Source organism: Lipotes vexillifer, unplaced genomic scaffold, assembly GCF_000442215.2.
Source record: "Lipotes vexillifer unplaced genomic scaffold, Lipotes_vexillifer_v1.1 scaffold815, whole genome shotgun sequence".
In the NCBI taxonomy this organism is placed as follows: domain Eukaryota; kingdom Metazoa; phylum Chordata; class Mammalia; order Artiodactyla; family Lipotidae; genus Lipotes; species Lipotes vexillifer.
The window spans coordinates 1397067-1413405 of NW_006773723.1; the positions used below are offsets into that span (position 1 = coordinate 1397067).

At 37.4% G+C, this 16339-nt stretch overlaps 1 protein-coding gene and 1 non-coding gene across 2 annotated transcripts in view; one reads left to right on the forward strand and one right to left on the reverse strand.

Annotated features, from left to right (window-relative positions):
- PDE7A (phosphodiesterase 7A) overlaps window positions 1-16339 on the reverse strand; it is a 112192-nt gene that overhangs the window by 92117 nt on the left and 3736 nt on the right. The window lies entirely within an intron of this gene.
- TRNAE-UUC (transfer RNA glutamic acid (anticodon UUC)) lies at window positions 3492-3563 on the forward strand. Its single transcript has one exon. It is a non-coding gene; the product is annotated as a tRNA-Glu (tRNA).

Consider the following 16339-nt stretch of genomic DNA (forward strand, 5'->3'; position numbering starts at 1 on the left):
AAAAAAAAAAAAAAAAAAAAAAATCTGTTTGCCTAGCAAATTTCTATAATCCAAATACCATGGACCTCATGAAATTGTCTTTAAGGAAAAAATTTAAAAAATTAAATAAATCAGTAGACAAAGAGCTGTGGCTAAGTGCATTCAGGAGGCAAGGCAGGTTATGGTTAAACGGGAACATGAGTATTCTAGAGGTATGATGAACCGACTCCAAGAACCCTTTGAAATGTTGTGTATGTTCCTGAATGACCTGTGTGTGTGTGTGTGTGTGTGTGTGTGTGTGTGTGTGCGCGCGCGCACACACGCACACACGTGTGTGTGAGAAATACATTACAATCAACAGATTCTGATAGTAGTCTCCAAACTTGGAATGCATTTATTTATGAATTAGATACATATAATTTTATGTACTCCATGTAACATAAATAAAACTAGGATCTGAAACAATAAGGTTAAAAATAAACATTCTAAAATTTTATTTTTACATCTTCAATGGCTTTTCTTGCACAGCCCTCTTGAATCCTGCTCTAAGGGACTTAACCAAACAAACAAACAAAAAAATGACAATAAGGAAATTAAAAACCACCACTGATGGGGAAATAAATGTGGAAAGCCTTGAAAAAGTTATTAAAACTACACCTCAAATGGAAATGAACTGAGGCCAACCACAGAAAATTCTTGAAGTCACTTCTGGAAAGTTTTTCTCTGAAAATCAATTTGGAGTATTTTCACTGTGATGAAAGAAAAATGAAAATGTTGGTTCTACACACTGCAGGTAATCTATGTTTTTGCTTTTATCTTCAAATTGTCCTCTTTTATGGTAATATTATAAGCCATTAAAAATCCTCTTAAATGTTTGTAAGACATAAATTCTCTCTAAAATTTTAGAGATTTTAGAAAAGCCATGTAAAATGGGTCCTACGTTCCATTTTTCTTACTACAAAATTTGAGTTACTGTCACAAAATTTAAAATGTTTGCAGGAGGGAGATAGGTTACATGCCAATTGCCTTGGTGGTGAGAATGCTTAAAAAGTACATTCAGAAGTTCTCAAGTCATTCATTTTCAATATATTTTCCAAGCATAAAATTTTTCCTCCAATTTCACATTCTTGGTTCTATTCTGGAAAAGTACTTATGTCACCTTCCTTTTACAATATATTTAAAGTACAAAGAGATAATTACCTATGATTTGTTATTGACAATTAATCCACACAACTTATTAAAATGAAAAAGATCTTTATCAAATTAGTACACTGAAGACAAAAAGTTTGTGTATAAGAATTTAAAATGCTGAAAACTTTTATTAACAAAAATTCCCTCTGATGACTACATCATTAACGAGATAAGACTTACTAGATAAAGGCTTAGCAGTACAGGTAGAACATCATTTTATTAAACATAGGTCAAGGGACTTCCCTGGTGGTCCACAGAGGTTAGGAATCCGCCTGCCAATGCAGGGGACATGGGTTCGAGCCCTGGTCCAGGAGAAGCACACATGCCGCAGAGCAGCTAAGCCAAAACTACTGAGCCTGTGCTCTAGAGCCCACAAGCCACAACTACTGAGCCTACGTGCCACAACTACTGAAGCCCGCGCGCCTAGAGCCCGTGCTCCGCAACAGGAGAAGCCACTGCAATGAGAAGCCCGCGCACTGCAACAAAGAGTAGTCCCTGCTCACTGCAACTAGAGAAAGCCCGCACACAGCAATGAAGACCCAATGCAGCCAAAAATAAATAAATAAAATTAAAAAAAATAAGTCAAAAAGGTGGAAGTTTGCCACAAATATGACAAAATTTTCATTATCAATATAAAATTTAAAAACTGATTTAAAATATACTAAGCTGCCAATAGAAAAATAGGCAATGGATATAGACAATTCCAGAATAGTTAGTAGATAACTAATAAACATATATCCCAAGTTTAATATCAAGAAAAATCCAAGAAGTGGAAACCAAAAATATTGAAAAGGTATGAAAAGGCACTCATGTGCTGCTCATGGAAATGTAAATTGGGGTCACCTTTCTGGAAAAAAATTTGGCAATATGCTTTGATCTAATAATTACATTAGGAAATTATTTCAAAATTCAGAGAAAGATTTATGTAGGAAAATGACATAACATTATTTTATTTCTGCACAGAAAAATATTGGATAAAAGTGTTCTAAAATGTTAACAGCAGTTGTCTCTGGGTGGTAGACTACTGATGATGTTTACTTTCTTCTTTATAACAAGCAATTAACTTTAGTCGAAAAAATTAAAGTTACTTTTTAGAATTCCTTTCAACAAATATCGCGCAGCTCTTTTTATAGAAACAAACAATAAGTGTTTGCTATATCTAGTCCAAATGGACAGGGCTCCTATTTTAACTCTGGATTTTTACCTCCCACTCACCAAAACCCCCATAGGAGCACAACCAGAAAGGCGCTCTAGTCAGGGAGAGATCGAAGTTCAAATCCTAGCAATACCATTTATGGCTGTGTTACTTTGGGCAACTTTTCTAAAACTCAATGCATCCTTAAATAAGATTACACAATTTTAGAAATTAAGATAGCTCCAATACCACAGAGGGCAGCTCAGAAAGGATATGAAGATGAAGGTGCAATTTTGGGGGGGAGGGAATAGGCTGGGACTATAAAATGAAATTATAAGAATACAGTTTGGGATTCATCGCAAAGAGAGTCATGGTGACATATGATGACATGACAAGCGTGAGACTGAAAGAGTAAGTTTTTCTTCTTTCTTCTGTACTGAACACTTCCTATGTGTTGTACACTAGGGACAAAGCAGTGAACAAACAGTATAAGCAGCGAACAGTATAAACAAGATCCCTGCTTCCAGATCACACATTCTATGGTGGCAGGGGTGCAGGGTGGAAGTGAGGCAGAAATAGACAAATCCAGTTAGTGGTATGTGCCGTAAATAAAACAAGGTAATAGACAGATGGGAGAGGGGGGCTTTTAAATAGGGTGGTCAGGGAAGGCTCCTCTGCAAAGAGGGAGCCGAGACTTGAAGGAAGAGGAGCCACGGAAGATCCTGGGTCTGAGAGCAGAGCAGGTGCAAAGTCCAAGATGGGAACAAGCCTGACAGTGTTCACAGACAGCAAGAAACCACTGTATAAGGAGATGCGACTGAAGTTAGGAGGGATCAGATTTTATGGGGCTGTATGATGAAAAGGAGTTTGGATTTTATTTTCATTGTGATAAGAACCCATTGATGTTTTCAGCAGAGGAGCATGATCTGGTTGCACTTTTTTTTTTTTTTCTTTTTTTTGCGGTATGCGGGCCTCTCACTGTTGTGGCCTCTCCCGTTGCGGAGCACAGGCTCTGGACGCGCAGGCTCCGCGGCTATGGCTCACGGGCCTAGCCGCTCTGCGGCATGTGGGATCTTCCCGGACCGGGGCACGAACCCGTGTCCCCTGCATCGGCAGGCGGACTCCCAACCACTGCGCCACCAGAGAAGCCCGATCTGGTTGCATTTTAAAAATTACTTCGGGGAGTTCCCTGATCGTCTAGTGGTTAGGACTTGGCGCTTTCACTGCAGAGGCCCAGGTTCAATCCCTGGTCAGGGAACTGAGATCCTGCAAGCCATGTGGTGCAGGCAAAATAAGAAAATAAAAATAAAAATTACTTCGACTGATCTGTGGTGAGAGAATTCTAGTAACAGGATGCTACATACCTTGAACTAGGTAGGAGTGATAGCACTAGTAGCGGCAGAATCAAGCAGAATTCCCACAGAGGTTGATTTCAGCTCTTTTTTTCAAACCAACCATAAACATCTCTTGTAAAACCGTCCCTGGTTCTCCCAGCTCCACTGTGCCACCACTGAACTTCATACACAATCCTAATCAAGTACTGCAATCACGTACTTACATGGCTGTCTTTCCTGATGGACACACTCTAGGAATGGAGGCAGGAAGCATGTCTTACTTATCTCTGATATACCTGGCCAAGTGCCTGGCACATAAAGAGTGGTCCATAAACATCTGCTGATTGCAAGAGCGAACAAATACATTTTAAATATTCAAACCCATTTGTATGAGTTTCCTAGGGCTGCTGTAACAAAGTACCACCAGCTGGGTGGCTTAAAACAACAGATTATTCTCTCTCAGTTCTGGAGGCCAGAAGTCCAAAATCAAGGTGTCGGCAGGGCTGTGCTGCCTCGGAATGAAGGCTTTAGGGAAGAATCCTTCCTTGCATCTCAGTAGTTTCTGGTGTAGCCCAGCAATCTTTGGAGTTCCTGGCTTGTAGCTCCATCACTCCAATCTCTGCTCCCTCTTCAAATGGCCCTCTTTCTTGTGTGTGTGTCAGAGGCTCTGTGTGTCCTCTCCTCTTCTTAGACTTCAGGCATTGGACTTAGGGCTTGCCCTAACCCATATGACCTCATCTTGATTGCATTTGCAAAGATCCTCATTCTAAATAAGGTCACATTCTGAGGTTCCAAGTAGACATGAATTTTTGGTGGACACTATTCAACCCGTCACACCTTTCAACACCAGAATGGACTGCCTTATAAAGCGGTAATCTTCTCATCCCAAAAATGTTCAAGCGAAAACTGAGCAGCCAAAATCAGTGTTCAACAGAAGAGACTTCTGGATCGCCCGGTGTGTCCTTTAACCTCCTTGGTTTCAGTTTACTTATCTGGATGTTGAGGGGGCTGACTTCCACAGACTCTTCTAACATTGATGTTCTATGATTCCAGGTCATCAATATTATAGCAGAAAGCTTACCTTCTTAGCTCTGAAATAGGCATAATATGTTTTGTAAACTATCTGCCTCCAAACTCACTTCATTTTTCCATTAAAAATGCAGTGCATTCCTCCACACATCATTCCCCCACTATAATTCCATTTTAATAAACCACTCTGAATACCTACTATGTGCCAGTGAATAACTCGTTTCTGACCAACCTATAATAAATTATTAGCTAACTAGACCTAAGGTTCTTCATAATTTTATTTCTACTTAAATGATATTCCACCTGAGAGCATAAGTTACTTTTTTAATGTTGTTTTTTAAAAAAACTGATTTCTCTGATTACAAAAAAAAAAAAAAAAATACAACAAACCACAAAAGTACAAAACCAGAAACCCTACTACCCAAAGATAGCCACTGTTAACATTTTGCTGAGCGACCTTCCAGACTTGTATGTATTCATACACTGGTGTATACAATATCCTCCATGTTTTTATTAACAAATACAGATATTACACAGAAAGTTAAATCAACAGGCTAATATATACACGCCACTTTTCAGCTAAAATTTTCCCCATTCAAACTGTTACGTATACCTTTCCAAGACAAATATGGATCTGTGGCATCATTTTACTGGATACAGAGTTTTACGCTGAATTAAAACACCGTATTTTAACAATATCCAATGATGAGCACTGAAATAACCTAAACATCCATCAATATCAATACTGCAAATTGTTGCCAAAAATCTATGCACATGTATCTTAGCAAATTGTTCTAACTGTCCCTTTGGATAAATTATAGGACTGCAGAAAGGGTAATATTCACATTTAAAATTTTGATTTGTAAAGACCTACTGTATTCCCGAAAGATTGAATCAAATGATGCTCCCAGCTCCATTTATAAGAATACCTATCTTCGGGACTTCCCTGGGTGGCACAGTGGTTGGGAATCTGCCTGCCAATGCAGAAGACACGGGTTCTAGCCCTGGTTCGCGAAGATCCCACATGCCAGTGAGCAACTAAGCCCGTGAGCCACAACTACTGAGCCCACGTGCCTCAACTACTGAAGCCCACGTGCCTAGAGCCTGTGCTCCGCAACAAGAAAAGCCACTGCAAGGAGAAGTCCATGCACCACAACGAAGAGTAGCCCCCACTCACCGCAACTAGAGAAAGCCAGTGTGCAGCAAGGAAGACACAATGCAGCCAAAATTAAATTAATTAATTAATTAATTTAAAAAATTTAAAAAAAACAAAAAAAAGGACCGTTTTCTCACACCCTGCTAAGATTGGGTTTTGCCAGTCTTTGTCAGCAAGAAAATGTTTCCCCACCCCCCAATTTGTTTTAATTTATTTTATTTTGCATTTCCTTTATTACTAGCAAAGCTGAACCTGTTTTCCTACATTTGTATTTCTTCCTGGAACTGAGTGAGTCTTCTGCTAACCTTCTGCTGAGTGGTCTTAATTTTTTTCCTATAGATCTTATTACATTGCCCTGTTAAAAGTAAAGAATCCTTCAATGACTAAGGCCACTCACCACTCCTTTTCAACAACATACTGGAAATCCTTGCTAATGCAATAAGACAATAAAAGGAAATAAAAGGTATACTGATTAGAAAGGAAGACATAAAACTCTCTTTGTTCACAGAACGCATGATCATTTATGTAGAAAATTGGAAAAAAACAGACAAAAAAACTCCTGGAACTAATGAGTTATTACAGCTAGGTTGCTGGGTACAAGGGTAATATACAAAGTCAATCGCTTTCCCATATACCAGCAATGAACAACTGCAATTTAAAATTAAAAACACAATTCCATTTACATTAGCACCCCGCAAAATGAAATATTTAGGTGTAAATGTGTACAAGATCTATAAGAGGAAAACTACAAAACTTGGATGAACCAAATCAAACAACTAAATAAATGGAGAGACATTCCACGTTCATGGATAGGAAGACTCAATATTGTCAAAATGTCAGTTCTTCACAACATGATCTACAGATTCAATGGAATCCCAATCAAAAATCCCAGCAAGTTATCTTTTTTTTTTTGGGGGGGGGGTGCTGCACCATGAGGCATGTGGGATCTTAGTTCCCCAACCAGGAATCAAACCCAGGCCCTCAGCAGTGAGAACACAGAGTCCTAACCACTGGACTGCCAGGAAATTCCCCCAGCAAGTTATCTTGGGGGATATCGACAAACTGAGCCTCAAGTTTACATGGAGAGGCCAAAATCTGAGAATAGCCAACTCAATATTGAAGAAGACCAAAGTCAGAGGACTGACACTACCCGACTTCCAGACTTACTATGAAGCTACAATAATCTAGAGAGTGTGGTACTGATGAAAGAATAGACAAGTAGATCAATGGAACAGAATGGAGAGCCCAGAAATAGAGCCACAGAAGTACAGTGAATCGATCTTTGACAACAGAACAAAGATAGTCTGGAGCAAAGATAGTCTCTTTAACAAATGGTGCTGGAACAACAGGACATCCTCATGCAAAAATGAATCTAGATACAGACTTTACACTCTTCACAAAAATTAACCCAAAACATAGATAACTAATGAGAACCTACTGTATAGCTCAGGGAACTCTACTTGATGCTCTGTGGTGACCTAAATGGGAAGGAAACCCAAAAAAGAGGAGATATATGTACACGTATAGCTGATTCACTTTGGTGTACAGGTGAAACTAACACAACACTGTAAAGCAACTATACTCCAATAAATTTAAAAAAATTAACCCCAAACGAATCACAGACCTAAATATAAAATACAAAACTATAGAACTCTTAGAAGAAAACACAGGAAAAAATATAGATGACCTTGGGTATGGTTATGACTTTCTAGATACAGCACCAAAGACACAGTCCACCAAAAAAAAAAAAAAAAAAAAAAATCAAAACTGATAAGCTGAAACTTCTGCTCTACAAAAGACAATGTCAAGAGAATGAGAAGACAAGACATGCACTGGGAGAAAATATTTGCAAAGGAGACATCTAATAAAGGCCTATTACCCAAAATATATAAAGAACTCTTAAAATTCAACAATAAGAAAACAACTCAATTAAAAATGGGCCAAAGACCTTTAAGAGACACTTCACTGAAGAAGGTATACAGATAGCAAAAAGCATGCGAAAAGATGTCATCAGGGAAATGCAAATTAAAACAATGAGCTATCACTACACACCTATTAGAATGGCTAAAATCCAGACCACTGACAATACTAAATGTTGGTGATGATGTGGAACAACAGGAATTCTCATTCACTGCTGGTGGGAACGCACAGAGGTACAGCCACTTTGAAGACAGTTTGGCATTTTCTTACAAAACTAAATATACTTTTACCCATATGATCCTACAATCACACTCCTTTGGTATTTACCCAAAGGAGTTGAAAACTTATGTCCACACAAAAAACCAGCAAATGTTTGTAGCAGCATTATTCACGGTGCCAAAACCTGGAAGCCAATTAAGATGTCCTTCAGTAGATGAATGGATAAATAAACTGTGATACATCCAGACGATGAAATAGTATTCAGTGCTAAAAAGAAATGAGTTACCAAGCCATGAAAAAACAAGGAGGAACCTCAAATGCACATTACGAAGTGAAAGACGCCATCCTGAAGGCAGAGGACTGTATGAATCCAATTATGTGACATTCTGGAGAAGGGAAAACTAGAGAGAGAGTAAAAACATTCAGTGGTTGTTGGGAACTGAGGGGTAGGGATAATTAGGTGGAGCACAGAGGATTTTTAGGGTAGTGAAAATTCTCTGTATGATACTATACTGATGGATACATTTCATTATACATTTGTCCAAGCTCACAGACTGTACATCACCAAGAGCGAACCCTAATGTACATACATAGTATGGAATTTGCATGATTATGATATATCAATTTAGGTTCATCAACTGTAACAAGTGTACCACTTTGTTGGGAGGGAAGTTGATCATGGGGGAGGCTAAGCATGTGTAGGGACAGGAGATACATGGAAAATCTCTGACATTCCTCTTAATTTTACTGTGAAACTAAAACTGCTCTTAAAAAAAAGTTCACTTTTCACAATAACTTCATTGTTTTTCTTAAAATATATGTGCACTATGAAGAATTCAAGCAAAAAGTAAAATGAAGTAAAAAAAAAAAAAATTCTACCACTCACCCTTTCATACGTAGTAAACACATAAATGGTTTAGAGAGTGAGCTCTTTGTATATCAAGAATATTCTTTTATTTGCTAAAATTCTTTTACTCCCTAAAGTGGAAAAAAAAGTTTTATTCTTAAGTTAATTTTTAAAATACAGGTGAAATATGTGTTCCTTTTTAAAAGGTTATTCCTGCTACATAAATCACATTTTAACAAATATCTTCCTAACAGGCCCAATACACTTTCAGTAATGGTTTTGCTTTATCTGACTATATTTTAAGTAGAAGTAACTCAGACATTTTAAAAATTGAGTGTGTTTGTCCTTTAACTTGTTCAAATAATCACTGGTCTATGAGCAAATGCTACTCAAAGAAATAATGTTCAGTAAAGAAAGACTGCTACTTATGGAAATCCTATAAATCAATCCTTTTATAAGGAAGTGGGGGTATAGTGAGAAAAGCAACAGATTAAAAGTTGGAAGAACTAAGTTCACAGCTTTAATTTTTCCACTTTCTAATTGTGTGATCTTGGAGAAATCCTGACCTTTCTGAGTCTCGACAACCAAATCTTCAAACTGTTGAAGATAAATTAAATTACTTATAAGGTCTCTTTCAAGCATTAATATTCTGACTCCATTCCTAAAGAAGGCCTAGAATGATTAAGTATGGAGATCCAGGATTATGAGCAAACAAAATCAGGGGGAAAAAAAAAAACAAAACCCTGATGTGTAAGGTATTATTTCTGTATGCCTATGGAGAACAGTAAAATACTGCAACAAGGTAATAAGGTGAAATACAGTAACCAGTGGTCTACAAACTGGGTCATGCATACATACCCTGAGGAGCACCTGGGCATGGAGAGTTTCAAGGGAATTGATTTCTAGGTCTTCAACTTCCATACGTACAATTTTCTAGAACTATTCTACTGACACGTCAGTTTTCATTTACCTCCTCTCCCCTTCCACCTCTCCTCTTCTGCCCTACATAAATCTCTACAAGTCCTGAAACTCACTGTGGAGCTGGGGCCTAACAACAGCTGAGGAGCCAAAAGGAGAGTTTCAAATATTAATGCTGAAAAAGTTAATTGCTCTCCAGACTGGGTATCAAATTTTCAAATCAAGTGGTCCCCAGCTCCTATTTCCATGAAAATGGAAGGAGAACCAAATCCATTTGCTACTTGAGAAAGCCTTAAAAGTATTTTTGATTGTGGATCACTTTGCTGTCAACTCAAAAAGAATGGGTGATACTGCTAAAATAAAGCACTTTTTATTACCATCTACTAAATTTGTGGACAAGATTTCTCAATACTTTAAAGTAAAAAAGGAAGAGAATCGGTGCAGAACCTCATCTTTTCTAATAATAGTTATAAATGGATAAAATAGATTTCTAAATGATTTAAAGTAAATAAAATGCATTTCCAATTAAATTTTTACTATTTAATACTTATTAAATTTAAGAACTCACATGTTGTTTTGATTGTCTACTGGTTATCATTGTATTGGTAACTCAATCCAAAATAAATCTGACACAGCCTTACAGACACAGGAAATTTCAAATGTTTTAAATTATAACTGTTTTTGCATAGAACTCAGAAGAACTGGGTGACACTGCTTAAGTACTTTCTATTTCCATCTACTAAATTAATGAATGAATTTACTTTTGTTGTAGAAAAGTATGACACTGTGATTGATAAAACACTTTCAAGTACAAAAGAATACATTAGGATAAGAATATGTAGAGACTGTCAAACAGAAATGAGTTCAAAGAGAAAAATAAGGAATGTAAAGATTCTGTTAAAATTAAGAGCTTGCTCACATTCTATTAAAACAGATGATGGGGATATCAAATTTTAAAAATTCCCCTGGATGTATTTAAAACTGTGATTTAAATAATACACCAAAATCTACATCATTTACAAATACACTTGGAAGAAAAATTCTAGATATGTAAGAAGGTATCCAGTTTTTTGTGGGGTTTTTCCCCTAGTTTTTCAAAGGGATATGGGAGCAAACAATGTTTGAAAACCCTTGTAGTAGAAGTCAAAATATGTCATTAGTCTTAACCTTCGCCCTAAGATACTGCCTACTGGACGTCCCAACTGGAGGGCGCCCAGACACTTGAACTCAACATATTTAAAAAGTAAACTTACAATGTACTCCACCACCCTCCCCCAATCCTCCACACACATACACAAAAGAGGAAAAGAAGAAAAATAAAACCTGCCTCTTCTTCCTTTTGTATTTTTATTACTAGCTTCATGATCTACCTGGTCTCCCAAATTTAAAAGGTTAAGTTTTTTGTTTGTTTGTTTTTAACCTCTCAAATCAAATCAGTTCCGAGGACCTAACTCCTGACTTCCTATCTCTATTCCTTCCACCACTGCCACTGTTCAAGATCTCTTCACGCGCTGTCATCAAACAGCTCTTCTTTAAAACAATAACTATACTTAAATTTACTTCCCAACATCTCCCATGGAGAGTGAAGCTACTTTATCATTATCAGAGCTACACAAAAATACCTGTCAGGCATACAGCTGAGTTACGCCAGGAATTATAGAATCATGAAGTCAGACAGAACCAGAAAAGTCAAACCCCTTGACAAGAACCTCATCCAAGTATCTTTCGGGAATTTTTAATCTCATGAGGCAGTGCACTTCCTCTCTGGACATCTCTGTCAGAGATCTGGGCCCAAATACAACTTGTTTGACTTTTTCTAGGATTATTGTAGTTAAAACGGAGATTCATGTTAAAAGAAGAACACGTAAAATTACACAAAATTCTAAACAAAAAGTTAAAAATTACTTATAACTTCAGCATCCACAGATGGCTTCAGTTAGCATTTTGGGATATATACTGGCTTTTCTTCCTTCTGCAATCATGCACAGTATGTGAATATGTATATATTTTGTGATTTATTTTGAAACAAAATTGGGATAAATCTGTAAATACCCTGAGGATTTTGTTTGTTTGCTAGCTTAATGTTGTAAGCGATTCTTCATGCAATTAAATATTCTTCAAATTCTTCCAAGTATTTTAGTGGGTATACAATACAGAAATAGTAGAAAATACTAAAATTTAGTTAGCCATTTGTAAACTATTTACACTATACATACTATAAATTCTTCAATGCATTTTAGTGGTCACACAATATAAAAATCAATACCATATACTCACAATAAGAAATACTATAGTTAATTTAACCATTTGTAAATTATTTGTTTTCAATTTTTCAGTGATAAATACATGATGAATATCCTTGAAGATCATTAATCTTTATGTACATTTCTAGTTATTTGCTCAGGACAGATACCCAAAAGTAAATTATCAGGCAAAAGTATTAAATATTTTACTCAATTGCCAAATTACTTTTCAGAAAATGTAAAACAATTAGACTCCTACTAGCATTACATGAGCATAATCTTCAAGCTATACACTTATTTTTTTAAAATTTGTCAATCTAAAAGCAAAAATCAGCATCATTCTTTTAACCTGCATTTCTTTTATTACTAGTGTGCTTAAACACAAGATCTCCCCTTCTACTTCTATTGTTTCTACCTATTGGTACTTATCTACCCTCTGAGGTAACATCCTTTTTCCACGCAGTAAGAGGAAGTAGAAGAGAACGCATGGGCTTTAGGGTCAGAATGACCCAGAGTTTAATCCATTTCCAGTACCTAGTTGTGTGGCCTTGGACAAGTGACAACTTTAAGCTTGGATCTCTTCCTGAACATTAGCACCTGACCTCACAACGTAGGAAGAGGGTACAGAAGTCAAGAACACACAACCAATCAGAATCTAAGTTAACCCTCTTCTCCCTCTCATTCACGCGGCAAAATCCTTCACATACCGGAAGACAGCAACGCTCCACCGCCTCTCACCAAGCACTGCCCACCTCCACTCCCTCCCCTCCTGGCCCAAAACCTGAGTCCTTTTTCTCCAGACTAAGTGTCCCCAATTCACCTGTCAAACAATACAGTTTTCAAATCACCTCACCACCCTGGTCACTATCTTCAGAGTCTGATGTAGCTTAATCATCTCCTCCTAGAACACGGCATCTAGAACAAAATTTTCCAGATATGGTTTGAAAAGACCAGAGCGAAGGTTATCATTTCAAATAATCGTCTCAAATCACCAAATTTGTTTTCTTTATCAAGATCCATGAACCAACAAAATCTATAACCCGTAAACCTCAAAGTCTAACTATATTCCACTCACCTTCACCCATGAGGGAGACCAGTTTGAAAGTAAGGGTGTGGAACATGACAGGCTCTCCCCCAAGATCTTGCCTGATGCCTCAGACAAGCGACTTAACTTGCCTGTAAGCTCACTCTACTCACTCCTTGGTGAAAATGAGAGTACTGCCAATTACCTCATAAAGCAATCTTTTGTAAAGATTAAAAACATCAATTACAGTATCTGGCATGTAGGAGGTCCTCAATAAATGGAAACAAATAATTAATACTGAAGCAAGACTACTGCATCTTTATTAGGCACTGTTTACCAAGTACTTTACATGGTCCTGAGCTAGAGTTCGGTCTACTCAAAACTTCAAGAAACAGAGTAGGTTTTGCCGAAATTTAGTTATCGGATTAATAATTTTTCTTCCCCAAATTACGCCCTGCCTTTGCCCTCCCCTCCCTCTGGCCGTCATCTTCAGAAAACGAAGAGCCACCCCTACCAGCAGGTGGAGGCATGGAGCAATAGCCCAAAATTCCTACTCAAAATTATAAGCAAGAGAGACTCTGACGTCAACCACAGGATCAGTGGCATAGATCGCTTCAGAAGGCTTCCTGCCAGCAGCCAAAATGAAGCCCCACAAGCTTAGAAGGCTCATCTACAAATATAGTTTTTATTCCTTTCCTCACACACTGATCGCATGAACACTTACACCTGAATGCAACCATGCAAAAAGTATCATTTACTTGTGAATAACCTTTTGAAAGGCATATTTGGCAACAATGTAAAAATTAACGGTCTACCTTATTTTCAGGCAAGAACAGGCCATTTAAATGTGGAAGAGAATACACACTTAATTTTCTCTCAATTCAAAATAATCATAAAATATGAGCAATCTGTAGCCAGAAAAAAATATTTTGAGTTGTTTTTAAATTAGAAGATTAAAAATTAATTGTTGAAGTTTTCTGGAGTGGCCAAAGGGAACGTAAGCATGTCCAGAAAACTTCCACTGAAGATATTGAGTCAAGAGACTTCTAACAAAATTAGAAAGATTTGATAGCCACACAACAAATGTGATACACACAGTCTTTAGTACAGAAAAAGAAAAAAATTAAATTCATTAAGAGGATCTGCACGCAATGAGGGTTCTTTATCATCTAAATTTCCTAGGTGTCTTTATGACTATTAATGATCCCAGACAAAAACTGAGTTAAGCTAAACTCTGTCCGTTTTCCTTTCTTCAGCTCTCTTCTTCCAAGCCTGTCTCTATATCCATCCCCAGAAAAGAAGTCAATTCTCTAAAACTGCTGTAATCCTTTCTGAAAAAGGAAAAAGGAATGAAGGGAGGAAGGGAGGAAGGGAGGGAGGGAGGGAGGGAGGGAAGGGGAAAGGAAGAGTTGAAATTTACACTAAAGTGTTAGCAGGTCTTATCAAACTGCCTGGAAGAGAATCGACAGTACATCCCTCTCCCTCTTTCCACCCAAAGTGGGCGCCCTAATCTTCCTAACTCCTGCAAAGAGCTTAATATTTTACCTCTTGCAGGACATTTGTGTTTAAAAAAATTTTTTTGAGTAGACAGTATGTACAACTGACAGAACTCTAGGCATTGCAACAAAGCACCAAAATCTGGACATAGGTCTAAAACCTCTCAATTCACATCCCACAGACTACACATATTCCTGATGACAACTTATAAACCAGTAATTTGAACACCCTACTCCACCATCAAATCTGCAGTCCAAATACACTATAAATTTACATTAATATTATGTTTGAGCATGTTATTTGAAGTGTAGTATAAATACATATTTGTTCTGAAGTATAAGCCAAAATACGGTAGCACCAAATTTAAATCAAAATACGAAGCATTTCTGAAAACAGAAAAATGAAACCAAGGTCTCAACCAAAGGACTGTCTTGGGAGGAAGGTGTCAGGAACAGAATCCCTCCCCCGTTCACCACTGTTCACACAACCCCTGTACTGGCTTCTGAACGCAGGCTTGTGAAAAGGCAACAACTATGCTAACAATATTTGAAATGATGCAATTTACAAACTGATATTAGGTATATAAGAGCCTCCATAAATAAGCACAGGATATGCAAATGAAATGTCACAAAAGAGGTAATGCAAATGTACAAAAAACAGTCCAGAAACTGTACACCCTTGCTTACTGCAATTGAAAACAAACTCAGTGTACCACAGCACATCTACTGAAGCAGTAAAACGTTTATATAAATGTTTATAAAATATTTATAAAATGGTTATTTAACATATAAGTATTACAATTTAATACTATGTGATTGGAGATGAAAGAGATATGCTCATTCATCTTTGCACTGTAAAAGAAGAGAGAATTCTAGAAAGCCAAAAAGTGTTCCTACCTCTCGACCCAATCTAGTGCTTTCACTCTAAGGACTTTATCAAACTTGCATGAAGGTATTAAATGAAGTTTTGCAGCCAACAGCAACAACCTGAAAGTAGCTCTCATGTTCCACATCCGGAGAATGTGCTACAGACAGATCAACATGACATCACTACTAACCATCATTAAACACACTACACACCTGCTCTGCCAATACAGTGGCCACTAGCCATATGGAGCTATTTAAACAAAACTGTATTTAAAATTCAATCCCTCAGTCAAAACTAGTCATATTTCAAGGCCTCACCTAGCTATATGGCTAGTGACTATTATCTTAGGTACTGCAGAGAACATTTCCATCATCACAAAAACTTCTTTTGTTAGTGCTTTTTGATCTACATAGCTACCTGCGCCTCCTCTCTCCTCCTCCCCTACATGCACCCATTTACCCAGCAACATCTTCTTAACCTTCAGGCCTTAGCCTAAGGCTCAACTACCACGTGAGGCTTCCCCTGATTTACCCAGGAAATTTAGGTATACCTTCTTGTAGTCTCATTACAGCTTGATAACCCCAGTACAAAAATTACGTCACATATAAGCATACCATTTTCCCCACCACAATCCTTTTTCAAGGAGAAACCAAGCAACTTTTATCCAAGGGGCTCTGAACTGTTCTGGCACATACAGGACCTCGATAATTTGTTATATACTTAGAACATTACCAAAGACAACAGAGAGGTGGACTGTGAATACAGGTGAAAAATGTTTATGAATAAGGAAGGCAATGCTTCAAAGAAAAACTTGGTTAGGTTGGCAGGCTCACAAATGATTTTTTTTTTTAAACTACTAATTCTTTACATTTTCTCAGCACCTAACACAAGGAGCCTCGTTCACAGAGGTGTTCAGTAAATATTTGTGGAATAGTTTCTGGATTAAAAAAAAAAGACACCAAGAATGAACCCTGTGGTAA